The 26139-nt window shown below is 47.1% G+C and overlaps 1 pseudogene; it reads right to left on the reverse strand.

Annotated features, from left to right (window-relative positions):
• Positions 1-3787: 3787 nt before the first annotated feature.
• Positions 3788-26139, reverse strand: LOC133751077 (RNA polymerase I-specific transcription initiation factor RRN3-like; annotated as a pseudogene).

The following is a 26139-nucleotide window of genomic DNA, read 5'->3' on the forward strand; positions in this document are numbered from 1 at the left end:
AGGGGCCCAAGGACTTGGGCCATCTTCAACTGTTTTCGTAGGCCATAGCAGAGAGCTGGATCAAAAGTGGAGCAGCCGGAACTAGAACCAGCACCCAAAAGGGATGCCGGCACTGCAGGCGGCAGCTTTACATGCTACACCTGCTCCTATTTTCTACTATGTTCTTTTGTTTAAGTTAGTGCGATTAAGATTAGAGTTCCTGATAATAAGATGTTAACTTGTTAACATTCCACACTGCAGACCAGGGCAAATGGAAAAGATCGATTTCCTTCTCAGGATCCTCCCTTCTGGCCAATTGTGGAGGTGATTTCCTAAGAAACTACTTGAGGTAGGGCTTTCCCAAACATGTTTTATTTCATAGTGTTATTCTAAGGGCAAAGGCAGAGAAATAACCAGATTCTATTACCAGCAGAGGAGGACTATGGAGGCCTCCTATGACTGTTTTCTCTGTAGTTTTGGTCTAAACTGTGGTTAACATTCTTGTTTGTCTGACAAATGACCCCCTTCCTTTTGGGGGGATAATCTATCATGAAGTGATTTTGAGTGGAAGGCAGGTCCCCACCTTGTACCACGGAGGCTTGAAATGTAGCAGAGCCCTTCTCCCCAGTCTGTGGTGTGGGCACATCCGTCAGCTTCAACAGTTGGATGCACTGGCCGGAACTGAGAATTGGAAGCAAATATGTAAAGACGCAAGGCCTGTTTGAAATTCATTCTCCCTTTGACAGTGATTTCTGAAGTCCAGTGTCAGGAGCTGAGTGGCCATTCCAGGTGTGGTGACCGTGGCACACTTGCCACAATGTTGATGCTTGTTCCAGCCTTCTGGCTTCCCCCACCCATCATTGGCACCTGTTCCTGCAGTCTTCCCTTTATTCCTGTCAACTACCCAAAAGGCTTCCAGCAAATGTCATTTCCACAGACATTTGCCAGAATGTTTCTATTTGACGTACAACCAAGAATATTGGCTGGGGCAGAGATGAGTCTTCCAGAGGAATAACCAGATAGTGTTTATGTTTAGTCCTGACTAGTTCAACAGATTAGTTTGCTGAGCTCTAGGACAACCCATGCTGGCCTTTCAACTTCTTTCCTTTCTGTTGCAAAATCCCTCTTCATCTTCTTCCCACTATTCTTTCCTCCTCCTGGAAAAACCAGACAACTTCCTCTGCCCCACACTGGACTAACTTTTCCAGCAACTCCCTAGGTACTCTCTTGTGAAACAAATGACAAATAAATTTGTATATAAATAAATGACTTTCCCAGCCCCCTAAAAGCTTGAGGTGTATGTAAATCATTACCTGTAAGAGGAATGGCCAAGGATTGTGTAAACTTTCAGTGTAAACATTTCCCACAGCTCCTGCTCCTTCCTCCAGACTGTCTCCACCAATCCAGAAAGGTGCTCTAGGCAAGTGTCGCTCCTTCCAGTTGTCACACTACTTCTAGCTCTTCTGTTGGCTACTGCCATGACTAAGCAGCAGTGAGAATCCAAGCTTCAGAGCTGTTCCAGGAAACAGGTCTGCCATCACCTGCAGCTGTGCTGGAATCTGTAACGTGAGTGAGTACCTCTCCTATCCTTGTAAAATTTCCTGTGCTGGCACATGTTGTGTGTGTGTGTGTTTATTTTTAGCAATGATAACAAATGTGCAAACAAGACTAACAAATCAACAATGCTGTCATGGAAGAGTTAGGCAACCCAGGTGTTTACCTTAGAGAGTCTCAGCTGTGTGATACTATTTAGTAAATTATGAAGAGTATGCACACATAAGAAGTCATAAACATGGCAGGTGAGTTTTCATATCAAGACTTTTGGTGCTATGTGATTTAAAAAAAAAAAAACTGTATTTGTAAGCTTGACAGATAGTTTTAGAAAAAAATTGAGTTTGAGGAGCAACTGAATTTTTCACTGGACTATCTTCTTCGCAGGTGGGAATCTATCTTCTGTATTATTTGGAAAGATCGAAAACTACCACTAGTAAATTTTGGGAAACATACATATGCAAATCTATGAAAATATCCTGCGGCCAACTACTTTACTCCACTGAGGGCAGCTCCAGAAATTCTGTACAGGAGAGGTTTAAGGCAGGGTCTGGCCGAGCCTGGGGAGAAAAGTAGGGCCTTGACTTCACTTTGAGGCTGCATCTACCCAGACAAGAGGAAGGTTGTATGTGGCGGTGTGGGGAGGCTGCAGCTCCCTTGGCACTTTAGCACCTATGTGGATGTGAAGCTTGCATTTCCAATGAGACTTTAAATACTTTCAAACGCCCATACAACTGGTAGTGGTGCTCTTTTTTAGAAGAGTTTTCCTTAGCAACATTACTGTGGCTCAGCATGAAAATCTTGACTGGGGAAAGTATCTGTTTTTCCACCTACAAAGAAAATGGTTGCAAAATGCTAAGATCACTGAACAGGTAGGAGGAGAACTTGGGTCAGGGAGCAGGCAATTGCATGGTTTGGTGAGGCGGATGTTAATATTTTCTTTGTGATAGAACAGAAACAGGTCCCTCTTGAGCTCCAAATGTTGGAGTAACTTTCTGTTCAGTATGTGTTTTAAGAATTCTAAATGTGGCAAGAGTTCTGTATGGAAAATAGGCAAGAAATCAAACTGAACTCTAATTCTGTTCAGTATCAGCAAGCGGGACAGAGTATTTTTATCCCCACTGACATTAATATTTACATAATCTCTTAAAGTCTTCCTTAATAATCTGTAAGTTTCATGGGGCAGGATCAGCTGTGTCTTATTCACAGTTGTATTTTCAGCATTTAGTATGGGTCTGATATATAGTAAAGGTTCAATGTGTCCAATGTGGACAGAGTGCATACTTGTGGTGTATGTTTTCCTGTCTGTAAAATGGAAGTAATAATAAACATACATAAATTGATTACCACAGCAGAGCCATATGCCAGACCTCAGTAACAATGTCACCTTCCTGGAGAGACCTAAAGGAGTCTTCCTTTTCTCCCACTAGCTTCTTATTTTTTGGTGTAGATCTTATTTATCTGTCATCTTGCTCATTATATGTGTCTTCCCATGTCTCTTTCATTCATCCTTGTATCCTCTGTGTCTGAAGCAGTTCACAGTAGGTGCACAATAGAATTGGTTGAGTAAACACATTAATCATGTCCACCTACCAAGAATCAAACACAGGCCCTAGGGTATTTGTTCTCTTCAGGGAGAATTTCTGCCTCTTATATTTATAAGACCAGACATATTTTTTCTTATCCCTTTTAACCATTTAAAAATACTGTTTGGGGACTGGTGTTATGGTGCAATGGTTAAGCCACCACTTGAATGGCAGTATCCACATCAAAGTGCCAGTTCTGGTTGCCCCATTTCTGATCTAGTTCCTTGCTAATGTGCCTGAGAAGGCAGCATTAGATAGCCCAAGTACTTGGGCCCCTGCCACGCCATGGGAGACCTAGATGGAGTTCTGGTCTCCTGACTTCAGCCTGTCCCAGCTCCAGGCACTATGGCCATTTGGGGAATGAACCAGGGGATGGATAATTCTGTCTCTACCTCTCTTTCTCAATGTGTAACTCTGTCTTTCAAATAAACAAATAAATCTTAAAACAAAAAACCTGGGAGTGAACCAGCGGATGGAAAATGCCCCCCCCCCCCGACTCTCCTTCTCTGTGTGGCTCTTTCAGATAAATAAATAAATCTTAAAAAAAAAAAAAAAAAAAAACAAAAAAACAATGAAAAGATCAGTGCATTGAAGATAAATGTAACTGAGCCTGAATCCCAATCCCACCATTTTAAAGTTAAGTGACGATGGCAAGTATGCTGAACTCTAAACCTTTTTAAACCCATACTCAAAAGAATAATTTTTATAGGAGTTTTATTAGTACTAGAGATATATTGAAAATGCCCAGCAAGGAGCCAGACACATTAGCTGCTATTACTATAGGTCATTACCATCCACAGAGCACACATCCTTAATGTAGGACAAAAGCAAGGCCAGCAAGATGTCCAGGCGTTCAGCTACGGGATGGACCATCTGATCAAGCCATTCTGGATCAGTGTTGGTTTCATGCTCAGTTTCTTCATCTTCATCCTTTGAAGATAAAAAATAAGAACTGACATTAAAAAAAAAGTGGTTTAGTGGCAAAACTATTGCAAGTGATTATTTCCTCTCAAAGGAAAAAAAAAAAGACACAGAAACCTTTCCAAGTAGGGGCTCTCATGTAGGCACATGAATCAGAACCACGTGTAAAGTTTAAAATACAAACAAGGGGCAGGGCTGGCACTCTGGCGCAGCGGTTTAAAGCCCTGGACTAAAGTACCGGCATGCCATATGGGCGCCGGTTCTAGTTCCAGCTGCTCCTCTCCAATCCAGCTCTCTGCTATGGCCTGGGAAAGCAGCAGAGGTTGGCCCAACTCCTTGGGCCCCTGCACCCACATGGGAGACCAGGAAGAAGCTCCTGGCTCCAGATCGGAGCAACTTTGGCGTTGCAGCCTTCTGGGGAGTGAACCAGCGGATGGAAGACTTCTCTCTCTTTCTCTACCTCTTTCTGTAACTCTCAAATAAAAAAATAAATCTATTAAAAAAACACACACACATGGGGCAGGCATCTGGCTAATAATTAAGCCACCAGTTGGGATGCTTTTATCCCTTAATTGGACCGCCTGGGTTCAAGTCCTGGGCTTGCTCCTCATTGCAGCTTCCGGCTAATATGCACCCTAGGAGGCAGGAGCTCAAGTAGCTAGGTCCCTGCCATCCATATGGAAGACTTGGATTGAGTTCCCAGCTCCTGGCTTTAGCCTGACCCAGCCCCAGTTATTGCGAGCATTTGAGGAGTGAACCAGCAGATGGGAGCTCTTTGTCTCTGTCTCTCTCAAATAAAATGAAATAAAATAATAAATAAAAATTTAGGGGCAGGCATTGTGGAGCAGGAAGCTAAGCTGCCACTCGGTGTGCCTGCATCCTATATAAGAGTGACTGAGATCAAGTCCCACCTCCATTTCCAATCCAGCTTTTTGCTAATATGCCTGGGAGGCCGCAGATGATGGCCCAAGTACTTGAGTTCCTGCCATCCAGCGGGAGACACAGACTGAGTTCCTGGCTCCCGGCTTTGCTTGGGCCCAGTCCCAGATAATGCAGGCATTTGGAGAGTGAACCAACAGATGGAAGAATTCCCTCCTTCTGTCTAAAGCTTTAGGCCAGCACCACGGCTCACTAGACTAATCCTCTGCCTGCAGCGCTGGTACCCAGGGTTCTAGTTCTGGTTGGGGCACTGGTTCTGTCCCAGTTGCTCCTCTTCCAGTCCAGCTCTCTGCTGTGGCCCGGGAGTGCAGTGGAGGATGGCCCAAGTGCTTGGGCCCTGCACCCGCATGGGAGACCAGGAGAAGCACCTGGCTCCTGGCCTCAGATCAGTGCAGTGTGCTGGCCATGGCAGCCATTTGGGGGATGAACCAATGGAAGGAAGACCTTTCTCTCTGTCTCTCACTAACTCTGCCTGTCCCCCCCCCAAAAAAAAAGCTTTAAAAATAAAAATAAATCTAGGGGCTGCCACTATGGCATAGCAGGTAAAGCCACTGCCTGCAGTGCCAGTATACTATATGGATGCTGGTTCAAGTGCTGGCTGCTCAACTTCCAATCCAGCTCCCTGCTAATGTGCCTGGGTAGATAGTGGAAGACGGCCCAGACACTTGGGCCCCAGCAATCACTGGGAAAGCAGTGGAAGATGATTCAAGTTCTTGGGCCCCTGCACCCACATGGGAGACCCGGAAGAAGCTCCTGGCTACAGATCTGCCCAGCTCCAGTCACTGTGGCCATTTAGGGAGTAAGCCAGTAGATGGAAGACCTTTGTCTCAGTCTCTCCCTTTCTCGGTAACTCTACCTCTCAAATAAATAAAATCTTTAACAAATAGAAACGCTGACCATATTAAACAACCCTTCCGTGGAATCCGTCCCAGCACAAGTCTGAGCAGCTGTTTCCTCAGCGTCTTCGATGTCCTGACGGGGGGCATTCACCTGCGTTGCAACAGAAAAGACAAAAGGATAAAGCACCTAAACCCTGACAGTGCTGTATGGGGCTGGAGAGCACGTGACAGACATACTCCGGAGGTGTCTACACGGGCACCGTCCACAGCACCAGGACACAATCAGGGTGATCGGGGTCATGAAGGAATTTAAGTATCAACCAAATACCCTTTACCCCACACTCAAAACCACCACCAACTGTGACGACACTCTAACTCGGCCTCCCACACAAGTTCAACATTTATCCCATCTTTTTTTTTTTTGACAGGCAGAGTGGACAGTGAGAGAGAGAGACAGAAAGGTCTTCCTTTGTCGTTGGTTCACCCTCCAATGGCCGCCACGGCCGGCGCACCACGCTGATCCAAAGGCAGGAGCCAGGTGCTTCTCCTGGTCTCCCATGGGGTGCAGGGCCCAAGCACTTGGGCCATCCTCCACTGCACTCCCTGGCCACAGCAGAGAGCTGGCCTGGAAGAGGGGCAACTGGGACAGAATCCGGCGCCCCAACTGGGACTAGAACCGGTGTGCTGGCGCCACAAGGCGGAGGATTAGCCAGTTGAGCCACGGCGCCGGCCATTTATCCCATCTTTTAATAAGCTCAACACACACACACAGATGCTGTAGAACTGCATCATCAATTAACTGAGCAGAAAAATGGACCGTGAGGCAATCTGAGTATCACACTTCAAATATCTTCTTGAACATTCTGAATCATGCCTTTGTCGCTGTCTATGCATGGCCTTCTTGGTAAACATACTCCAAAATATTCCTTACAATGTTTCAGACAAGGACTTTACAAAGCTCATGTACGCAGCTGGCCAGAGAAGTATGACTCCACTTGAACCCTGAGCCAGAGAGCCCAATTTCTAACTCTCCAAGACCTCTTCTTTCCTTTTCCCCTAAAGCGGGGGTAGGGAGCATCATGGCTGCAGGTTGTAAAAGGCCTGCGAAATCACTTGGTCTGGCCCTGCTAAGGCAACCTCAGGAGGGACTCCTAAATTCAATAAATCTATATAGCAAGATAAGTTTTTTTTTAAAAAAAGATTTATTTTATTTATTTGAAAGACAGAGTTACAGAGAGAGGTAGAGACACAGAGAGAGGTCCTCCATCCACTGGTTCACTCCTCAGATGGTTGCAATGGCCAGAAATGCACTAATCTGAAGCCAGGAGCCAGGAGCTTCTTCCGGATCTCCCACGTGGGTGCAGGGGCCCAAGGACTTGGGCCATCTTCCACTGCTATCCCAGGCCACAGCAGAGAGCTGGATCGGAAGAGGAGCAGCTGGGAATAGAGTCAGCGCCCATATGGGATGCCGACTCCTCAGGCCAGGTCTTTAACCCCTTGCGGCACAGCTCGGCCCCCAGACTAACTTTTAGAGGATAATTTTGTGTGGCCCATGAATGGTGTCATAAATCCCCAAATGGCCTTGGCAGAAAACAAGGTTCCCCAGCTCCGCCCTAAAGCATCAACGTTTGTCTTTATCAACAATTTTATCTCCTTTGTCCACAAACCTGCTCAAGTCTCCTCAGTCCTAAATCTTCTCTCACCCTTGCTCCATGCCCTCCTCACACCACAAAGCCTGAGATTTCAAACAGCCATCCCCACTGGGCTCTCGGCCTCCTCCAACATGGCCCTCCAGCCATCTGTCTCCATGGCAAAGACCACCTTCCAACCATCAGATCCAAAACCAAAGACTTATGCTTTTCTCATCCTCCTTCAAAATGCCAACACCTGCTGGAGCTGATCAAGCCCTTCCTTCTCAGAGGTCTGCCCCCGACACCCATACACACTCACTCTGAACGGCATCATTCCAACTGCAACTCAACTGCTGGAAGGTGTTCTGCTTGTTCCCGACCCACAACTCAACCTTTCAAAATGGAACTCAGAGCTCCCAACTCCTCCTCTTGACATTTCTAATTAATGTTATTGGCAACACCAAGATTTTATTTCCATCCCTTTCTATTCAATTCATTTTTCTTATCAGCTGCTTCCCTAATTCCAACCAGTCTCAAAGACTACTGCAAGTATTTGGCATAGTAATTAAGATCCTCATAGGAGGTCTGGGTTCAAGTCCTGGCTCCACTTCCAGTTCCAGCTTCTTGCTAATGCATACATATCCAGGAGGCAGCAGGACATAGGTTAAGTACTTAAGTCCCTGACACCCATGTGGGAGACCTACATTGACTTCAGGGCTTCTGGCTCCAGCCTGGCCCAGTCCTAGCTATTGCAGACATTTTGGGAGGATGTGTCTTTGTCTCTCTGCCCTTCAAATAAATAACAACAAAGAAAACCCAACTCACTTTTCCTGAACAATGTTGCTAGAATCTACTGCTTCTTTTCACGTTTCCTGCATCTTACTGCAGGACACTTTTATAGATTTATTAATTTGGAGCGAGTGCTGTGGTGTAGCAGGTTAAGCCGCTGTCTGCAGTGCCAGCATCCCATATGTGTGCCAGTTTGAGTCCTGGCTGCTCAAACTTCCAATCCAGCTCCCTGCTAATATGCCTGCGAAGACAGCAGAAGACGGCCCAAGTGCTTGGGCCCCTGCAACCACATGGGAGACATGGCTCCTGGCTTTAGCCTGGCCCACTCCCCACACCCCAAACCCCACTTCAGCCATTTGGAGAGTAAACCAGTGGATGGAAGAGCTTTCCCCCCATCTCTAAGTCTTTCAAATAAATAAATCTTTTAAAAAATTTACTCATTTGAAAAGCAGAGCAATAGAAAAAGAGAGGAGGACAGAGAGACACAGAAGGTAAGAGAAAGAAATCTGTTGGTTCACTCCCCAAACGGCCAGTTCACTGTTCAAATGAGCCTGATGGTCAGGGCTGGGACAGAAACCTAAAACTCCATCCCGGTCTCCAATGTGTGTGGCAGGGACCTAGGTACAGGGGCCATCTTTCACTACCTTCCCAGGTGCACAAAGGACTCAGATATGAGATGCTGGCATTGCGAGTAGCAGCTTCCCTCCCTGTGCCACAATGGCTGGCCCTGCAGGCTTTTTTTTTTTTTTTAAAGATTTATTTTTATTTGTGTGAAAGAGTTACAGAGAGAGAGAGGCAGAACCAGAGAGAGAGGTCTTCCATTCACTGGTTCACTCCCCAAATGATCACAATGTCCTCAGCTAATCTGATTCGAAGCCAGGCACTTCTTCTGGGTTCTAGTCCCAGCTGCTCCTCTTCCGATCCAGCTCTCTGCTATGGCCTGGGAAAACAGCAGAGAATGGCCCAAGTCTTTGGGCCCCTGCACCCGTGTGGGAGACCCAGAAGCTCCTGGCTCCTGGCTTCGGATCGGCGCAGCTCCGGCCGTTGCGGACATCTGGGGAATGAACCAGCGGATGGAAAAGCTTCCTGTCTCTCCCTCTCACTGTCTGTAACCCTCTCAAATAAATAAATAAAATCTTAAAAAAAAAAAAGACCATCTGGAGAGTGAATGAATAGATAGAAGATCTCTAACTCTGCCTTTCAAATAAATATAACAAATCTTTAAACAAACAAACAAAGCGGAAAAGGAAGAGGCTCCTGGCTCCAGACTGGCCCAGCCCAGGTCGTTGTGGCCATATGAGGAGTGAACCAGTGGATAGAAGCTCGCTCTCTTTCAAATCAATCAATCATCTTAAACAGAGAAGTTTTACTCCTTCCACTCCATCTAGATGCCTCTTTTCACCTAACTGCCCTGGCTAGGTAAGCGGTAGGGGTGCACATTCTCGTCTTATCCCACATTTTAGGGAAAAGCTTCTGGTTTTTCACTGAGTATATGTTAGCTATGGGGTTTTGCTGTCATAACCACCAGCAAAGATGAAATAAATGGACTAATTACATAACTAACACATTTCAGGCTAATGGTTACATATTAAAACCAAAATAAAACACAGATTCTGTTACAGGTGATCACTGCTTCAGTCTACTTTTAGAAGAGAAGCTGAAGCCAGGAGCTTCTTCTTGGTCGGGGCCCAGGGACTTGGGCCATCTTCCATTGCTTTCCCAGGTGCATTAGTAGGGAGCTGGATTGGAAGTAGAGCAGCTGAGATTCAAACTGGGGCCATATGGGATGTCAGCACTGCAGGCCGAGGCTTAACCTGCTGTGCCACAGCGCTGGCCCTGATGCCGGGATATCTATCATTCAGCATACATTCTCTGTGACACAGGAGGCATTCTGGGCTTTATCCATTATTATACTTACTGTCGTCTTCATCAGCAGAATCTGAAACATCTACGTCACCTTCTTTGATGATCACTCGCGCTTTTGAGGAAAAAAGAAAAGGTATTACTCTGTCACTGACCTAGACAATGAACAGCTCTACAAAAGAAAATTAATATTCTCAGAATTCAAAGTGCAATGATTAAATTTACAACTTGAGGGAAAAAAAAAAAAAGAAAGAAAAACAAGAATTAAAGCAACTACAAATTTCTAAATAAGACTTCCTCAGAAGCTCACTGAAGCAAATCACTATGCATAAAAATCACAGCAAAAGATGAATCCAGATACCTCCATAGCGGACTAACATTTGCCAGGACTGGTACCAACACAAGTACTGAAATCTTTCATGGTGGCAGGCTCTCCAATGGGTAAGGGGAAGGTAGTATTTTAATGATGAGGAATTTTTTAGAAAAGAAAAATCAAAGCAAGGAAAGAAAAATCACTTACGAGGTACAAAGTGAGAAGCAATCATGCTGAGACATGGCCTGAGGAAGACAGTCTGTGCGGACACAAGATTACCAAGAAAAGCCAAATACTCTTCTACCACTGTTTGATCTCTATTTAACCATGGCAATTTCTGGAATTGGGGGAGGGAGATAATGGAAATAGTTTACTGATACAATATATACTATTTTCAAAGTATTGAATTACATACTAGTCTGTGAAATAAACAGCAAACTTACCAACAGCATGTTGATGAGCTGCTCAAAGTCTGGTCAAACACATAATAGAAGAGCGGAATTCCAACAGCCAGTTAATGATCTGGTCATCCTTAATTTGAACAAAATAAAGTACTTTTATAAATCACTAAGATAACAGAAAATGCAACTACCTTACAACAGTCATTTACCAGTAATATGCAAACTGGGGGGAAGTCACAAACTTGGAATTAAACCAAAGTTGTGTATCAAAACAGAAAAGATGTCACAATAAGCTTTCCTATAGTTAACTCTGCTATACAGGAAGATGAATGAAATGTAATACTTCAACCTGGTCATTTTGTTTGCTTTTAAAAAGTGAAAAAACACCTGGAATGAACTTTTCTTTAAAAAAAAAAAAAAAAAAACAAAGGCACACAGAGATCTTTCATCCACTGGTTCACTTTCCAAACACCCTCAACAGCTAGGGTCAGACCAGGCCGAAGTGTGCAGCCCTGAACTCAATCCAGGTCTCCCTCAGCTGGCAAGGACCCAAGTACTGGAGCCATCCCTGCTCACCTCCCAGGAAGCCAGGATGGAAGTGGAGGAGTCGGGACTCGAGCCCAGGCATTCGGATATGGGACATGGGCATCCCAAACAGTGTCTTAACCGCAGCACCAAGCACCTGCCCTGATAGCTGAGATTTTTTTTTAAATCAAACTTCATATATTCCCATAGGCTATTCCTTATTTTTTTTCTTTTTAAGATTTATTTATTTATTTAAAAGAGAGAGAGTTACAGAGAGGCAGAGAGAGAGAGGTCTTCCATCCACTGGGGTTCACTCCCCAAATGGCCACAATGGCCAGAGCTGGGCCAATCTGAAGCCAGGAGCTTCTTCTAGGTCCCCCACGCAGGTGCAGGGGCCCAAGCATTTGGGCCATCTTCTAGTGCTTTCCTAGGCCATAGAAGAGAGCTGGATAGGAAGTGAGGCAGCCAGGACTCAAACTGGCACCCACATGGGATGATGGCACTGCTGGTGGCAGTTTTACTTGTTATGCCAAAACACCGGCTCCAGATACCTGATACTTTTTAAAGCTGCACAATTACAGCAGAGTCAAATGAGAAGACCATAAGGACCAACAACTACCTCTATTTTCTCTATATTCAAGCTGACCAGAAAGTACACTAATAACATTTCGTCTAAGCTGACCAACGAGGGTCATCAATAAACTTAAGTTTTTCTAAACCCAATCTGTGGCTTTTTAAAAAATGAATTAAGATGTGTTCTCTTTAAATGATGGTTCCATGAAATAAATTTTCAGGCAATAAAATCATTGCTTGTAATTTTAGTGACACACACAAAAAAACTATTAATGTGCCTGGAAAGGTGGCAGAGGATGGCCCAACTGCTTGGGCCAGGAAGCAGCTTCTGGCTCCTGGTTTCAGCCTGGCCCAGCCCCAGCTATTGCAGCCACTTGGAAAGTGAATCCACAGATGGAAGATCTCTTTTTCTCTCTGTCTCTCCCTCTCTAATTCTTTCAAATAAATAAAATAAATCTTTAACAAAAAAAAAAAAAAAAGAGAGAGAGAGAGAAAGCTACATATAAAAAATGTACCGGTTACACAAAATAAAGTTTATTATTTATATTCATGTATATATACAACATACACAAGAAAAAACTCCCAGTTTGTGAAAGAAAATGGTTAATGTTCATTAAGATACAGTGTGGGCAGTGTGTTTGCCTGCGAGAGAGAGAATGTGTGTGAGTGTGGTGGAGGGTGGGCTTTTGGCACTCAGTTAAGACAGCACTTGGGATGTCTGCATCTCATACTACAGCGCCTGGTTCAAGGCCCAGCTCCTCTGCTATTGATGCAGCTTCCCGCTAATGCACACCATGGGAGGGAACAGATGATGGCTTAAGCCCTTGGGTCCTTGCCACCTACACAAGAGACGCAGAGTGAGTTCTAGGCTCCTAAATTTGGCCTGGCCAGCCCTGGCTGCTGTGGGCATTCAGGGACCCAGCAGACAGAAAATTGATATGTCCATCTGTCTGTCTCTTTGTCTTTCAAATAAAAATTTAAGAAAAAAACATAAAAAAGGCTGGCATTTGACACAGCGGTTACTGGGACATCCGCCTCCCATATCTGAACTCCTGGTTCAAGTCCAGATTTTCTTTCAGTTCCAGCTTTCTGCTGATGTACAGCCTGAGAGGCAACAGGTGACAGCTCAAGGGGTTGAATTCCCACTTCCCACCTGGGAGAACCAGGTGGAGTTTCCAGCTCCTGGTTTTGGCCTAGCCCAACCCGGGCTGTTGCAGGCATTTGGGCAATGAAACAGAGATGAGAACTCTTTCTGCCTTTAAAATAAGTTTTTATTTATAAAAAGATGTATTTACTTCTTTACTTGGAAGGCTGAGTGACAGAGAGATCTTCCATTTGCTGGTTCACTCCCTAAATGGCCACAACAGCCAGGTCTGGGACAGGCAGAAGCCTGGAGCCAGGAACTCCAACCAGGTTTCCCACACTGCTAGCAGAACTCAAGTACTTGGGTCATCTTCCACTGCCTTCTCAAGAGCATCAGCAGTAAGCTGGATCAGAAGTGAGCTGGCACTCGGGGCTGGCGTTGTGGCATAGAGTGTATAGCTGCCTGCAACACCAGGATCACCTATGGGCACCGGTTTGAGTTCCAGCTGTTCACTTCTGATCCAGCTTCTTGCTAATGGGAAAGCCGCAGAAGATGGCCCTACTGTTTGGGCCCCTACACCCACATGGCAGATCTGGAAGAAGCTCCTGGCTCTGCTTCAGTCCAGACCAACTGTAGCTGGTACAACCATTTGGGGAGTGAATCAGCAGATGTAAGCTATCTCTGTCTCAGGGCTGCCGCTGCGGTGCAGCGGGTTAAAGCCCCAGCCTGTGGTGAGGCCATTCCATATGGGTGCCAGTTCGAGTCCTGGCTGCTCCACTTTTAATCCAGCTCTCTGCTGTAGCCTGGGAAAGCAGCAGAGGATGGCCCAAGTACTTGGGCGCCCGCACCCACGTGGAAGACCTGGAAGAAGCTCCTGGCTCCTGGCTTCAATCACCTTAGCTCTGGCGGTTGTAGCCATCTGGAGAGTGAACCAGCAGATGGAAGATCTTTCTCTCCGTCTCTGCATCTCTAACTCTGCCTTTCAAGTAAATAAATAAAGAACCAGGTCAAAGCTATGCTCCACCTCTCCCCCTACCTCCATTCACTGTTTTTTCCATCATATTTCTGTGACAAACTTTCACAGGATTGACTGTTTTTCTGATGAAACCCCAAGCAATTTGGCAAAAAATGAAGTAAATCGCAACCGTCCACACAATGCTAATTTTATAAAGTCCACAACCATTAAGGATAACATTATTGGTTGAGGCCTGAGGCACAGAAAAAACAAGCTAAGTTAAACTCAAAAAAAGATGAGTAAAATCTATCCTATCCCCTTTCACTTTCAAACAGCAAAACCACAAGGCTGCCATTTACACTGCTCCACCTTAAAAAGTGAACCAGTCACAGGCTTCGAAGACTGAACACTGCCTACTAGAAGCAAACCACTTGTAACAATCCTCTGAAGCAGCAGACACCCAAACTCATGTGGTTCTGGGTGTCTCAAGAATCCACCATACACCACTGTACTCCATAAACTGCACTTTGGAAATTTATATTTACCAAATAAAAGTTAAAAAAGAATCCATCATACAAAACACAGCAGAACACCAAGAAACTGCTCTTTGTATCCGTGAAAGAAGGCAAGAGTGAGGGAAAGCTTTATAGAGCAAGCCATGCTTCTGCTGTCTTCAAAGGGCCGGCGTGAGCATTTTCTAGAGGTCACACTCCTAAGAGACAACAAAGCGTGTTTTCAGAGAACTAAGAATCATCAGCACGGCTGGCTTTTATGACGAGGAATCAACAGATCAAACTGGGGAGCAACGAGCCAAATAAATGAGGACGGCCTGTAAACCAGACCTTTCAACAGATCTGCTACAAGGGCAAGAAACAGGTGGAAAGAACCAGGGATTTTTGCTTGCTTGTTTTTAAGATTTCTTTATTTACAGAGAGATCTTCCATCTGCCAGTTCCCTCCCCAGATGGCCTCAATGGTCTGGGCTGGGCCAGGTCAAAGCCAGGAGGCAGGAGTTTCATCTGGGTCTCCCACATGGGTACAGGGGCCCAAACACTTAGGCCATCCTCTGCCACTCTTCCCATGTCATTTGCAGGGAGCTAGATTGGAGTGGAGCAGCCAGGACAAGAACTGGCACCCATATGCAATGCCAGTATCGCAGGCTATGACTTTACCCGCTGTGCTATAATACAAGCCCAGAACAACCAGGAGTTTAGAGAGAACCAGGAAAAGCTCCATTAAAGAAGCTGACCTTTCAGCTGAGACTCATCACAGCGATGACAGTAACAACGGTAACAACAATAAACACTACTGCAGCACTTGTGGGCGACACTGTTCTAAGCCGTTAACACACATGAACTCATTTAGCCCTTACAAGCATCCCATCCTGAGAGGAGATCACTGAGGCACAGAAGCGCAGTGACTTGCCCTTGGTCACACAGCATTCCCTAGAAAATAAGGGAAGTAGTGCACCCAGAGCCATGCTTAAACAGGCAGCAAATAAAGTAGGCACAGGAAACTTCTCCCAGCCAAGAGACAGCACAGGCAAAGGTATCAAGATGCAAAGTAGAACCTGCAGGGGACGATGCAGCTGCTGAAGGGCAAGCATTTGGCACAGTGGTTACGACACCGCTTGGGCTATCTGCATCTTACATCGGAGCACCTGGGTTCCGGTTTCAGCTTTGCTTTCAACTCTTTTCCTGCTCACGCACATTTGACAAGGTAGCAGGTGATGATCTGGATTGAGTTTTGGGCTCCCATGTTTGGTCTGGTTAAACCCACCTGTTGAGGGTATTTGGGGGTTGACAGCACACAGAGTGATTTCTCTTTCACTTAATAAAAATAGGGGGTCGGTGCTGTGGTGTAGTGGATAAAGCTGTCGCCTGCAGTGCCAGCATCTCATACGGGTGCCAGTTCAAGTCCCAGCTGCTCCACTTCCGATCCAGCTCTTTGCTATGGCCTGGGAAAGCAGTGGAAGATGGCCCAAATGCTTGGGCCCCTGCACCCACGTGGGAGACCCAGAAGAAGCTCCTGGCTTCAGATCACCATAGCTCCGCCATTGCAGTCATCTGGGGAGTGATCAAGCAGACAGAAGACTTCTCTCTCTCTTTGCCTCTGCCTCTCTGTAACTCTGCCTTTCAAATAAATAAATCTTTTAAGAAATACAATAGAGAAACATAAAAAAGTTATCTAGTGAGATCAAACCTAGAAAAAATGGTGCGGGTCATGCTAAGAAACGGGCCCTTTATTTTTCCATAGGCATTAATGTGTTAGTAGAGGAATGACATAGGTATGTGCTCTAAAGAGATAATTCAGACTACAGTACTGATGAGGGCAAACGGGGGGAGGAGGGGAGGTGAGGGTAGTTAGAGAAGATAAAGACAGGGGTGGGTGTTGTGGCACAATGGTTAAGACAGCATCTGGGACACCCACATTCCGCACCAGAGTGCCTGGAATTGAATCTCACCTCTGCTCCTGATCAGGCTTCCTGAGAGTATTCACCCTGTGAAGCAGCAGGTGACAGCTCAAGTACTTAGGTTCCTGCCACCCATGCTGGAGACTCAGAAAGAATTCCTGAGGGTCAGTGTTGGGGCATGGCAGGTTAAGCCTCAGCCTGCCATGCCAGCATCCCATATGGGCACTGGTTCATTCTGAGATGCTCCACTTCTGATCCAGCTCCCTGCTTATGCGCCTGAGAAAAGTAGCAGAGGATGGCCTAAGTGCTTGGGCCCCTGCTACCCATGTGGGAGACCCAGATGAAGCTCCTGGCTTTGGCCTGGCCCAGCCCTGGCTATTGCAGACATTTAGGGAGCAAACTAGTGGATGGACTGTAACTACTTCAAATAAATAAATAAGTATTTAAAAAGAAAAGAAAAATGGAAACAGTCCCTGATGGCCCTCTGTCCTGGGCCTGTGACGTTCGGGACTAGTTCTGTTCTCAGCTGTGGCCGAGTACAACACATGTCCAATGAGTCATCTCTGCTGTCTTAACAGAAGAACAATAATAAAAAGCCACCAAAGAGGCTACTGGGAGAATCCAGGTAAGAACACCAACAAAACAGAAAGACTTGAAAGAGGTTTTCCCCTGGCAGGTTCCTAGTTCAGGAAGTAGGTGAGCAATAAACAGTTAAGCAGATAAAGAAGGCTACAGAAGGACTTGGTCAGGGATATAGAAGTGAATTTAAAATATGCTAGGTTCGGAGTACCTAGGACAATTTTGGGTAAAAACACCCAAACAACAGTTAAGAAACAAGTCTACAGTGCACAAGAGCAATCTGAGGTAAAGACCCCCAGATGTGGGAGTTGTTAGGATACAGGTAGATTCCAAAGCCTTGAGAGCACAGGGATCACACAGGAAAAATCTACCACAAAAAGGGTTAAGTCTGGAACCAATCAATACCAAATTTAAGAAGAACCTACCAAGGTAGTGTAGACAGAAGTGATCTTGAGACAGGAAGATCAGAGACACTGAATGAGAAGTTTTAAGAAGTAGCTGACCAATTGTGTCAACTGCCACAAAGAATTAGTACAAGGCTTTAAAAATAAAGTCTGTGTGCCAAGTGACTCGAAGTTTAACTTGTCTACAAAGTATAGCACACCTGGATGGTTAAAGACAACAGGTTGTTTTGCTTGGTTGTTTTAAAATGAAGCCTGTTCTTCATAAAAATGTTAGTTTGCAACTAGCCCATTTCTAGCTCCTGTACCTCTGCTTGCTTGAGAATGGCCCAGGCCACCAGATTATGGTTTCTCCTGTCTTCTCCCGCTGCAGCCACAGATAACACAGGTGGTGCCAACGTCAGTGAGGCCATGCTTGACCCTGATCAGGAACAACTGAATAATTGAATCGTTACATTTCTCAATAAGGTTACCAAAAAACCTGGCTGACTGGCTAACTGCTTCTCACTCCTGTAGGCCTGCTTTCTGCTTGCACAAGCCCACACACATAACCAAATGTCTGATAAAAAGCAGGTTTTGCCTTTAAAAACCCCCCAGCAGCACTGCACCTTGGGGCTGCCTTCTCCGGACTTGCTCTGTCAGAGGGCAGCTGCCAGCTGGCTAAGACAGACTCCTCATTTGCCCTCAAAAGTCTCACTGTGTGTGTACTCTGTGCGCCCCACAACAGTCTGCTGAACCAGTGTGTAAGAAATCGCTGGTAATCTTTGTCAGGCTAATTACAGCAATCTTGAGTACAGTGGGCTTAGGTGTGAGTAAGAAATGAGACAGTACAGTCAGCAGGGACAGAATACCTGCTGGGGCCGGCGCTGTGGCGTAGCAGGTAAAGCCACCTCCTGGAGTGCTGGCATCCCATATGGAAGCTAGTTCAAGTCCCAGCTGCTCCACTTTTTTTTGTTTTTAGATATTTATTTATTTGAAGACAGAGTTACAGAGAGGCAGAGACAGAGAAAGAGACGGAGAGAGGTCTTCTATCTGCTGGTTCACTCCCTAGATGACTGCAACAGCTGGAGCTGCAACGATCTGAAGCCAGGAGCTTCTTCTGGGTCTCCCATGTGGGTGCAGGGGCCCAAGGACTTGGGCCATCTTCTATTGCTTTCCCAGGCCACAGCAGAGAGCTGGATCCGAAGTGGAGCAGCTAAGACTCGAAACAGAGCCATAAGGGATGCCGGCACTGCAGGCTGCAGCTTTACCTGCTATGCCACAGCACCAGCTCCTTCTCCACTTCTTTTTTTTTTTTTTTTTGACAGGCAGAGTGGACAGTGAGAGAGAGAGACAGAGAGAAAGGTCTTCCTTTGCCGTTGGTTCACCCTCCAGTGGCCGCCGCGGTAGGCGCGCTGCGGCCGGCGCACCGCGCTGTTCCAATGGCAGGAGCCAGGTGCTTCTCCTGGTCTCCCATGGGGTGCAGGGCCCAAGCACTTGGGCCATCCTCCACTGCACTCCTGGCCACAGCAGAGAGCTGGCCTGGAAGAGGGGCAACCGGGACAGAATCCGGAGCCCCGACCGGGACTAGAACCTGGTGTGCCGGCGCCGCAAGGCGGAGGATTAGCCTGTTGAGCCACGGCGCCGGCCCTTCTCCACTTCTGATCCAGCTCTCTGCTTTGGCCCGAGAAAGCAGTAGAAGATGACCCAAGCCCTTGGGCCCCTGCAGTCACATGGAAGACCCGGAAGAAGCTCCTGGCTCCTGGCTTTGGATAGGCAAAGCTCCTGCCATTGTGGCCATGTGGGGAGTGAACCAGTAGATGGAAGACCTCTCTCTCTGCCTCTCTGTAAATCTGCCTTTCAAATAAATAAATCTTTAAAAATAAACAAACAGTAACAATGAATTGGGATTTTATCCCAGGTAATCTACTGCTGTCATAGCAACAAACCACTTTCCAAAACTGGGCAATAAAGAGGGGTTAAACAAAATGCATTGGGTTGCTACTACTTGATCTTGGAAACACTGAAACACTAGTAGCTTGAAGCCCAGTTAGCTCTTGATGTGTTTTTTGGCTTGAGCTTGGAGAGACAAGAGTTGCAGGCAGCAGAGGAAGCAGGAAAGATTAAAGCCGGGTTTCCCAGCCTCAGGACTGCGGCACTGGGGCTGGCTCACTCTTGGTGGCTGGGGCTGCACTGTCCGTGGTGAGATAAGGTTTAGCAGCATCCCTGTAACCCACTCCCAAACTGTGACAGACAAAAAACATGTCCAAACATCACCGAATGTCCCCTAGCGGGTACACGGCCCTGACTGAGGAGTAAATCCAGAAAGAATAACGGAGAGAAAGGTCTGGAGGACAGAACAGGACCAAAAGTGCAAACTAATGTCTGTTCAAAATAGCAGTAACTTTGCTAAGAATCAAACAAAACATTAATTACCTTTATGTCTGGATCTGACAGCTGGTTCTTCAACAACTCAGTCATTTGTTTCACCCTTAACAAGAATGGGGAGAAAATGAAGTTTCAGTTTCCTGTTAAATATCAACAGCAAGACTTTTAAGTACACTCTAAGATTTGATGAAATCACAAAAGGAGCATTGTGGGGCGGGCAGATGGCCTAGCAGTTTGAGACAATGGTTTAGATGTGCATATCCCCATCCCATATTGGCGTCGTCGCATCTGGGTTCAACACCAACTCTAGATCCTGACTCCAATTTCCTGCTAATGCAGACCCTGGGAGGCAGCAGTGATAGTTCAAAAGGGTTCCTGCCACCCAAAAAGTAGACAGACCAAGATTAAATTCCTGCTCCCGGCTTCAGCCCAGTCCTGACCACTGCAGGCATTTGGGAAGTAAGCCAGGGGATGGAAGCTCACTCTGTCTCTTGGCCTCTCAATTTTGAAAAATAACACTGTATGTTTCATCCATCAGTTGCAGATTATGAATTCATGACCACAAGGTTTTTTTAAGATTAATTTTACTTATTTGAAAGGCAGAGTTATAGAGAGAAGAAGATAGAGATCTTCCAGCCACTGATTCACTCCCCAAATAGGCACAATAGCTGGGGCTGGGTCAGGCAAAAGCCAGGAACTTCATCCAAGTCTCCCACATGGCTGCAAGGGACCAAGAACTTGGGCCAGTTTCTGCTGGTTCCTCAGGCACATTAGCAGAGAGCTGGATTAGAAGTCGAGCAGCCAGGATTCGAACTGGCACCCATATGGGATGCCAGTGTTGCAGATGGCAGCTCAATCCACTGAGTTTTATTGCTAACCCCAGGACTACAAGATTTTTAAAAGGCAGGCCAGCATTGTGGCACAGGGGGTTATGCTGATATCTGTGATGCCAGCATCCTACACCACAGCACTTCAAGTCTCGGGCTGCCCCACTTCCAGCCTTAGTTCCCTACTAATGAGCCTGGGGAAGCAGTGGAAGTTGTCCCAAGTACTTAGGCCCCTGCCACCCACATGGGAGACCTTGATCGAGTTCCAAGCTTTCGGCTTTGTCCTGACCTAGCCCTGGCCATCACAGTCATTTGGGGAATGAACCAGCAGATGTAAAATCTCTCTCTCTTTCAGTCACTGTGCATTTCAAATAAATCAAACAAAATTTTTTAAATACACGTTAGTGGAACCAGAGGCTTGGAAAAAATAAACAACTATAAAGCCTTTTATATTTCGTTGCATTTGATTATGATAGTCGATACTCCCGAGTTTCAAAAAATGAGAGGAAAACTGAACAGGTGACAGCTCAAGTAGATTGGTCCCTGCCACAACATGGCAGACCTAGTTTTGAGTTATCAGCTCCTGCTAGCCCCAGCTGTGGCAGGCATTTGAGAAGTGAACCAGCAGATGGGAGCTCTAACTCTAATAAGTAAAATAAATATTTATTTTTCAAAGGAAAAAAAAACCTGCAGTGGGTTAGGCATTTGAAAGGCACAGCATTTAAGTCCTTGCTGGGATTCACACATCCCTGTCGGAGCGCCTGGTTCAAGTCAGGCTCTTCTGCTCCAGCTTTCCGCGACGCGCATCTGGAACACAGCAGATATGGCTCGCGTGTCTGGGTCTCTGCCACCCTGGCTTTGCCCGGGCCCAGCCCCAGCTACTGCAGGCATCCGGGGCAGTGAACTAGGGGATAAAAGATTTCTGTTTTTGTCTTTCCGCCTTTCAAATAAAATGAAAATACATTGTTAAAGAATAACATTTTTTGGCCGGCGCCGTGGCTTAACAGGCTAATCCTCCGTCTTGTGGCGCCAGCACACCGGGTTCTAGTCCCGGTTGGGGCACCGGATTTTATTCTGGTTGCCCCTCTTCCAGGCCAGCTCTCTGCTATGGCCCGGGAAGGCAGTGGAGGATGGCCCAAGTGCTTGGGCCCTGCACCCCATGGGAGACCCCAGGAGAAGCACCTGGCTCCTGGCTTCGGATCAGCGCGATGCGCCGGCTGCAGTGGCCATTGGAGGGTGAACCAACGGCAAAAAGGAAGACCTTTCTCTCTGTCTCTCTGTCTCACTATCCACTCTGCCTGTCAAAAAATAATAATAATAATAATAATAATAATAACATTTTTAAAAACTAAAAACAAACTGTTGTGATGATCTAATTTTGGGAACAAAGACGGTACCTATTCATATGTATGGACCTAACTGGATATTATATATAAATGTACAGTTATGTACGTTTTCTCCTCACTTCTGAGATTTGGAATGGTCACTTGTAAGCTAAAACAAAAACAAATAAACAAAAATACTTACGTAATTCCTTAAGAAATAAAATCTTTCTAATGGTATTTTATTGGAGCAGTTGCTAAAGTTTGAAAAATATTGTGTAGGGGCCACCACCTGCAGTGCAGGCATCCCATATAGGCACCAGTTCGAGTCCTGGCTGCTCCACTTCTGATCCAGCTCTCTGCTATGGCCTGGGAAAGCAGTAGAGGATGGTTCAAGTGTATGGGCCCCTACACCGACATAAGAGACCAGGAACAAGCTCCTGGCTTCAGATCAGCCCAGCTCCGCCGTTGCGGACATTTGGGGAGTGAACCAACGGATGGAAGTCTCCTGTCTTTTCTGCCTCTCAAATAAATAAATCTTAAAAAAAAAAAAAAAAAAAAAAAGGACCCTATGTAAATAAAGGAGAAACCTCAGCAAAGACATTATCACTCTCGTTTTGAGCAGAGGGATCATACATTTTTTTATTTCAATGCTGGTATCTCACACTTCAGTGTATCTACTAGTCCTGAGCTAGAATAACTGTATTCTGACCAACAAAAAACAAACCTCCCCTTACCTTTTTATACTTCAGTAAGACTTCTGTCACGGTTCCACCACATCGGACAGTTTTTCTCGGAGGAGAATTGAAGAAATCACTCTCTAACGCAAGCATATCTGAAATCCTGTAGAATCAAGATCACCAAGCTATTACGTTCACGACAGACAATAATAAAAATAACAGCCAACATTTATTGAAACAACACTGTGTAGAGGGACTACGCTAAGGCCCTCTAATTAGACCACTCTTATGCCCCAACAATCCATTCTTAATTCATCAACCTAATGATCTTCCTGCTGCACTTAGAATAAAAATCCAAACTCTCACATTAATCCTACAAGGCTCTACCATTAATCTGGCCCCTGCCTACGACTCTGACCTCACCTCCAATCACCTGTTTTACTGCAGGCATAGTGTCCTTTCTGGTCTTCAAAGTTCCCCAACTGGTTCCCATTTCACCAGCTGCTCATTCTACCAGAAACACACTTTCCCCAGACCTGTGTGTGGCTGAATTCCTGGCTTCATTCAAATGGAAATTCACATGTCAGAGGCCCTCCCCACCAGAAATCTAGAGCACCCAATGGGTCCCTTGCCCCTCCCATCTCCCTGTTCCATTTCCTTACAGCACTTCTCTCTGTCTGAAATCATCTTGTTCATGTACTCGTCTTTCCCCACCTAGACTGTCCACTCCGGTCGAGAGCAGGAGCGTTAGTCTCTCTGGAGAGACTGCTGTCCCCCGATGCCCAACACAGTAAGGAGGCTTACGAGGGACTACGAACGATACCACCATACGTGTTTTACAAGGTTTGCTTCATTTAAACAGCGCAGGCTGGGGCAGGGACGCAGCATCCTTCTAAAAACTCCGAAAGCTACACCTCAACGTGTTTTATGGAGGTTGGGACTTGCAAGATTAAGACCGGTAAACCCACAGGAGCGTCGGAACAAATTTCAAACAAGGTTTTAGGATTCAATTTGCCATCAGTGACAGCATCTAGATGAAAACCCAAACAGGCCATCCCTTCCACATCTGGACGAAGAAGCGAGAGGGAAGACAACGCAGTGCCCGGCCTGGGACAGCCAGGGGCCCGCTGGGGAGAATGGGGGACCGTGCACACTGCCAGCCTTACTTTTCCAGATGCCTTTTACTTGCAATGCCTACGAGGAACGGTCTCGCTCTTGGAACCTACGACGAGCCTCTACCTCCCACCAACACACTCCATTAGCTTTGTCTCAGATCCCTCCACATCTGCTCCCCCCAAACCCGGCCCTGGGCTTTGGTCCCAGACGCGCATAAGGAGGCGACCCGAATCTCACCCAGCCCGCGACGCACGCAGGTTCCTGACCGCAGAGGCAGAAGCAGCCGCACCCCGCAGCAACCGCGAGTGAAGCAGCGGTGCCGCCAATGGGCCGGACAAGCCTGACTGCGACGCCTCGCGCCGGAAGTCGGGCGCCTTCCCGCTTCCGCCCTGTCCCGGAAGAGGCGTGTGCGAGCAGCGGGCCTTCAGCCAATCAGGACCCACGTTGAGAGAGCGCAGGCGCTCGGCGGGCTAGAGCGCCGCCCAAGCTGGCTTCCCGACTCCGCCCACGTTAGGCCCCGCCTTCTTCCTGGAGGACTTTCTCCGCCCAGAAAGGCCGAGCGGACTCAGCGCATCCTCTGCTCCGGGCGGAGGGGAGATACGAAGCTGGGCTCCGAGGAGCCCAAAGAGGGGGCGGGAACTCCCAAGGGGAGCTAAGCGGCGGCTGGTTTCCTCGGAGTATTAATTTTCTGGAGCCAAACGGAAGAAACAGGAGAGCCTGTCATTGACTCTAACAGAGAAAAGGGGATTAAAATTCTGCTTTGTGACCCCGGGGCCGCGGCTGTTTACCCACTGCACATCCTCACAGACAGCCCGGACAAAGACATAGACGTGGCTGCCCAGGATGCTGCGGGACAGCAGCAGCTGCCTCTAAGAGGGGAAATGTTAAAACTCTTGGCAACTGTGGAACCCCCGCAGCAGGTTTACGAGCACAGTTTATGCTGAAACAGTGTTAAAGTCAGTAACTCTGCGGCCTCCATGTAGTCCCTCTCGGCTGTAGAGCACCCAGAGAATGTTGGGCACAAATCAGCCATGTCCCAGTGTCACCCCCGATCCCCATCAACAGCTCGTTTTTATTGTGACATTCCTGTTTCAAGACCCCAAGAGCACCTGATGTTCTCCAAAATTGTCTTTCGGGTTTTCAGTTGGTATTCCAGGGAAAGATGCAGCCCCCACTACCCTGCACTGGTCCAGACCTACTGCCAGAGCAATGCTTGAACAGATGGGGTATTAAGTATCCAGTGGGCTCCTTTGCTTATTTTTTGAAGGAGGGAGCTCCATGTACTAAGCATACTGTTTCCATGTATTAAATCCCTTTCTGGAAGCTGGCATTGGGTGTGAAGGGTTAAGCCACTGCCTGCAGTGCTGGCCTCCCATATGGGCACCAGTTCCAGTCCTGGCTGCTCCACTTCTGATCCAGTTCCCTGCTAATGCACCTGGGAAGGCAGCAGAGTGTGGCCTAAGTCCTTGGGCCCTTGTACCCATGTGGGAGACCTGGATGAAGCTCCTGGTTCCTGGCTTCAGCCTGGCCCAGCCCTGGCTGTTGTGGCCATTTGGGGAGTGAACCAGCAAATGAAAGACTTCTTTTTTCTCTCTTTTTCCCTCTCTCTGTAACTCTGCCCTTCAAATAAATAAGACTGACTGACTGACTGACTGACTGACTAAATAAATAAATAAATAAATAAATCTGCAGCACCCAAGCCTGGCTGCCCCCCGGGAGGCGGTGGCTGTCCATGTGTTTTGTGTTCAGCGTCTTCTGGAGGAAGTGCCCGGGTTGGCTCGCTCTTTGAACTTAGGTGGTGAGACAGTTGCTGAAGATTTCTGCCAGCGCCATTGCTCTAGTCCAAATGCAAAGAAATCTGGCCCCTGTTCCCGGTTAAACCGAGTGAACTCAGGACAGGGAGCAGCGTCAGCGTTCAGCTCCCACCCCTGCCCATTTCTTCTGAGCCCTGGGTAGCGGAAGTGGAGTCAGGTGTGCCCTGAGGACGCCCCCAGAGAAGCTGTGAATTCAGCTCAGCAGGCTGGGGAGGCGGGGGTGGCCGGGTCCAGGGATGGTACAGGGTGGGTCGGTGGGGCAGTGCCCCCCTCCTGCCTCACGCCCCACTCCCCTCCCTGGCTTCTTCCACCGTCCTGGTGATCCTCGCGTGTTTGAGTAGAGCAAGTAGCAGATGGCTTTTCCCCGCCACTATTGGGAAGAACAAACTGTACATGTTTCCTCTGAATACGTCTCAGTGATGTTGTGGGCTACATGGTGAGGGAGTTTGGGTAGCCCCGCGTCCCACAGCCTCCCGGTTTCCAAGGTTGTCTTCCAGCTTCCGTCTGTCCTGACAGAACTGGCAGGTAGCCTGGAGCCAACAGCGGGCACTTGGGTTACATTGAAAGCAGGTGCGATGATAATGGCCTCTTTTGAAGTCATTGGCAGCCTGGAGAGAGCCCTGTTCTGGGGTCCCAGGCGGATGGTACTGCCGACTGCTGCTTTGTGCCCAT

This window comes from Lepus europaeus, chromosome 21 (genome assembly GCF_033115175.1).
Source record: "Lepus europaeus isolate LE1 chromosome 21, mLepTim1.pri, whole genome shotgun sequence".
Classification (NCBI taxonomy): domain Eukaryota; kingdom Metazoa; phylum Chordata; class Mammalia; order Lagomorpha; family Leporidae; genus Lepus; species Lepus europaeus.